The 4,994-nt window shown below is 41.0% G+C and overlaps 1 non-coding gene across 1 annotated transcript; it reads left to right on the forward strand.

Moving 5' to 3' along the window:
* Nucleotides 1-4,220: 4,220 nt before the first annotated feature.
* Nucleotides 4,221-4,322, forward strand: LOC118721024. The gene has a single exon (XR_004988598.1). It is a non-coding gene; the product is annotated as a U6 spliceosomal RNA (small nuclear RNA).
* The last annotated feature ends 672 nt before the right edge of the window (nucleotides 4,323-4,994 follow it).

Raw genomic sequence — 4,994 nt, forward strand, 5'->3', positions numbered from 1 at the left:
AAATAAAAAAATGTATAACGAAGCAGATAAAGATATAGTGATGTAATTGTAGTTAACATCCTAACCATAAAGACTGAAGAATGTTTTTTTATATCTGTTATGAAAAAAAGAAAAGTGCTCATTTAATTTTAAACAAGAGGAGAAAAAAATAGGAAGCAGATAACTGCAAACAGATACTGCTTAGCACGAGACCTTGTCTCTTGGTGACATAAACTTGTTTAGAGTCTGACTTCTCCATGCTCTCTCCTCTCCCCCAGTGGTCCTTCAACCATGCTACTTCAAATCAGATAGATATGATTAATTTGTCTCTGCCCTGCACTGAAAAGACACTGCATAGGGTCTTTGATCTGATCACACAGGGGACTCTCCTTCTGGCCCAGGCAGACTGAGTTGGAATCAGAGCAAAGGCTCAGGTGACTGTACGTGTCATTGTTAATTGAGCCCTAATGTCAATGTTCATTAAGAACAAAGGAAGATGTGGCGTTGTGGCCAGGGCTTAATTTTCTCATTAACTGTATCCCATCAAGTGGTACCTAAGATACCAGAATCACAGTGTAACTTCCTGGAAAGGGGCATTTTGTATTTTTACGTGGTTATGTTCTTTCAAAGGCCTGGGGGGGGAAATGCTAGACATTTATCTGGTATTATTGCATAGTCTTTTGAATGTATTGGTTTAGGATCATGCCTTTTGCAGGAAACTCACCCGCAATAAACAAAATTCAAACCCTTGGTGATTTGTACCTTTTCCTTGCCCACAGGTTCTAATGACATTTGAGATTGTCATGCATAGTGACCCCTTGGGCCCCTGACTGACTCCCTAAAGCTGTTGTGACAGATTCCCTAGTCTGTCTCTTCCTGTTGCACCTATCCCCGCCACTGACCTCACCCTCAATACCAATGGCAAAGAGGAGCTAGGAGAGGCTTTGAGGAATTGTCTCGAAAGCCTGTGATTTTGCAAATTTGAAGGAAGTACTCTTTCTGATGACAGCACGGAGCCATACAAGCTCTTAAGTGCAGGGAATGTGCCTGAGCTTTCGGGTGAAATCCAACTCCCCTGGAACAACTTAGCTCAGGATCCTGATCAGCTCTTAGGAAAATGCATTGATGTTGAAGGTCCTAGTTTGGGTTATAAAAGTAAAAGCAGCCAAAACCAGTTTGGCTCAGTGGATAGAGCATCGGCCTGCGGACTGAATGGTCCCAGGTTTGAAACCGGTCAAGGGCATGTGCCTTGATTATGGGCACATCCCCAGTGGGGCCATGGGGTGTGCAGGAGGCAGCTGATCGATGTTTCTCTCTTATCTATGTTTCTAACTCTCTCTCTCCCTTCCTCTCTGTAAAAAAATCAATTAAAATATATTTTTAAAAAAGTAAAAGCAAATACCACATCCAGTTCTGTACTCCACTGGGAGTCAGGACAATGAAATGAATAGGTTTTTGGGTGAGGGGCAGAAGGGGGACAGTGGGACTTCAACATCTATTACTCTGGAGAGAAAAAAATATGTCAAGAAGATTTTATTTTGCCAAGGGACATATACTAGATGACTTTAGAGAATTTCCAAGTACTGAAAATGGAGGCTGGGAGTGGGGTGAGGGGAGGGAAGGCTTTCTATATGTAGCTCAGATTGGGTTGTGATTAGAAGTAGACAACTTTTCTAAAGGGACAAGGTAGGCTGCTGAAAGCTTCATGTGTTTGGGGGTGAATGGACTGAACCACAGTAAGTCAGGAAAGGTAGTAGGAATGGATCCAGTGCTGGGGTTCTTAGCCTGCAGAGGTCACTTTTAGGAGTGGTTGTCTGTCCTCATCCTTAAAGGGAAGGAGAGGGATGAGATGGATGTAGAAACATTTAGGGTAGTCTGTAGGCGACTAATTCCTGCTTTGTCCAAAGTCATTGAAGGGACTGGATAGCAAGAGAAGTGATTGGAATTAGAGGAGAGAAGGAAAGGGGAAAGGAAAAGACAAAGGAAAAGGTGGGAAGTGAGGGAGGAGGAGGGGCAGGGAGGAAAGGAATGGGAAGGAGAGAGAAAAAAAAAAAATAACCATAGGTTCTCCAGTTTAACCGGAACTCAACATGTTTTTTTTTGTTTGTTTTTTTATTTTTTTGTTTGTTTGTTTTTAACTGTATGTACTCCCCCCATGAACTTTTCTTCATATCCTCAACCTGACACATTTAGGGGACACCATTTGGGAGAAAGAGAAGATAAGGTACCTTCATAGAGTTTTCATGAGGATAAAAGTAGATTATACGTGGAAAATACTTACAATGGTTCTTGTCACATGGGAAGCTCTCAATATATGTTGGCTCTCATTTTTATGGTTCAGTTATTTTAACAATTCTGTTTTAAAAAATGCTCTCACTGTTCACATTCTACTGAGAAGAAAATGAGAGCTTAGAGAGGCGAAGGTACTGGAGTGTGATCATAACAGGAGGAGAATTCCTTTGACTCCCAAATCCATGCTTCTTCCTCTGCATTAGGAGTTTCCAAACTCTGTTCTGAGGTGTCCTCTGGTCAGAAAAATGAATGTAAAGCTGTCTTCCAATGCTGTCATTTTTTCCAACTGTACGAGAAAGGATGCAAACTCTTCTTTCGGACTAGGTCTTTCTGCATGTAATCCTCTCTCCTCTCCCGAGAGCAACATAATACATATGTTGCCTATGCCCTGGCACATCCCTAACAAGCACACATGCCCCTCTCATGACACCCTGAGGAATTTAGCATATGTTGCCTACATCCTGGGATTGTCCAGGGTGCCATTCGCCATGAATCTCTGTTAAATTGCAACCCATTACACCTTACTTGACATAATATTGCATCCAATGGAATTAGGATGTTATTTTGTGGATTTGCATCTTTCCCTGATTACTCTATGACAGTCCCTCCTCCCAGCCCCCCATAACCTGTCAGTCATTCCTGCTGACATAGCAGGTTTTGGGGGACAGACAGACTTCATTGTGTTTCCAATGCATACACACCTGGAAAAGAAAACACAGTAAAAATCTAATGATGTTTAGCATTTTGAAGCTCTGGTAGCAAAAATATGCCTGTTGTAGCATAGATTCACTCTAAGTATTTACAACTTAACATACAGAGTTGGCATGACTGGAGCTATTACCTGAAAATGTGCACATGACAAATTATTCATTTCTCCAGTTATACAAATTTCCAATTGGAGGGAAAGAGAGCAAGTAATCTTTACATGTGTTAATGTGCTAGATGCATGGCTAAGTGACTCACAAGTAAAATATTGCTCCTTTCACTATTTAAAATAATTGTGAGAGAGGAGGGATTATTTTTTCCAGCTTTTTAAGACAGTTTCTTTAAGGCTTAATGCTAGTAATTGAACACAATCTTACAACCAGTAAATAATGCAGGCAGAATTCAATTATGTTTATTTCAATACATATTTTTATTTCATGTACTACAGGCCTGGTGCATGGGTTTGTGCACCAGTGGAGTCCCTTGCCCTGTGGCCTCTGATATGCATATAAGATTTTTGGTTAATCTCTTCTCTCCTTCCCCCTGACCTATCTGAGATCCATCAGTCTGTTCCATGTTTCCTTACCTGTGGTTTCCTCTCCTGCATTAAATGTCTGCCCTTGGTGGTCATTGTGTATCATAGCTACCGGCCTTTTGGTCAGTTGGCTTGATGCCTGATCACTTAGGCCTATATATAAAGCACATGATAAGTAACAACTGAGAGGTAACAAGACAGATGAAACTGAAATGCCCCATGTGTTACGTTCTACTGCAGAGCTTTTATTAAAGTAATCAAGAAGTAGACAGGTTATAGGACCAACCATGTTGTATTAATGATTAGTTACGCATTTTTGAAGCATTTTCACAGGTGATTCCAAAAATAACCCTCCAGTGATGGATTCATCATCCTCAATTTATGGGCAATGAGATCCTGATGGTATACTCAGCACATCTATCAGCAAATCTTTCAACCTTCAAATAGTTGCAGGAGTACACTTGCTACAACAACTAATATACTAAAATTGTAAAAATGCAATCCTAGATGTTTTGGGTCAGTGGATAGAGTATCAGTCTGAGGAAGGAAGGGTCCCAGGTTCGATTCTAGTCAAGGACACATGCCTGGGTTGTGGGCTTGATCCCCAGTGTGGGGAGTGCAGGAGGCAATTGATCAATGATTCTCTTTCATCATTGATGTTTCTATCTCTCCCCCTCCTTTCCTCTCTGAAGTAAATAAAAAATAATCAACTGTACTTTAAAAGTTAAAAAAAAATGGAATGATTCAAAGACAATTAGCATGGCCCCTATGCAAGGATGGCATCCAGATTCCTAAAGAATTCCATATTTTTCGGACTCATAGACACAGAGAGTGACCTGGGGGTTGCCAGAGAGGAGAAGATTGGGGCACTGGGTGAAAGAGGTGAAGGGACTAATAAGCATACATTGATAGTTACAAAATAGCCACTGGGAGTAAGGAAAGCACAGGATATTTAGTCGATACTATTATATAACTTTGTTACAGTACTGGAAATGTCGAGGAAAACACTATGTAAGGTAGGTGATTGTCTAACCACTAAGCTGTACACCTGAAACAAATACAGAATAAAATTGAAAACAAAGAAATTACAGAACTATTCACCAGGATAGGAAATTGATCTCAGATATTGTCAGACCCTTGCCCATCTCATGTCCTCTTATGTCTCTGCCCTCTTGGTGAAAGCATATGCCCCAGGTAGTCCATGGTCCCAAAAAGATGAAGCAGGTAGAGCCAAACTTCAGCTCAAAGACAGGCCCAGCCTCACTCAGTCTCAGCTAATGGGTGACCCCCATCTAGATTCTAGCAGGAAAGTTCAGTGGAAGAAAAGGGCCATGTGTGTTTTCATTGAGCCATTCTTGTCATTATAGCATTGTATTAGTTTCAGGTAGACAACTTAATGATTCAGTATTTGCATTCATTGTGGAGTGATCACAGGCTAAGTCTTGTTACCTCCCACCACCATTCATAGTCACAAACTAATTTT

Source organism: Pipistrellus kuhlii, unplaced genomic scaffold (assembly GCF_014108245.1).
Source record: "Pipistrellus kuhlii isolate mPipKuh1 unplaced genomic scaffold, mPipKuh1.p scaffold_m20_p_17, whole genome shotgun sequence".
Lineage (NCBI taxonomy): Eukaryota > Metazoa > Chordata > Mammalia > Chiroptera > Vespertilionidae > Pipistrellus > Pipistrellus kuhlii.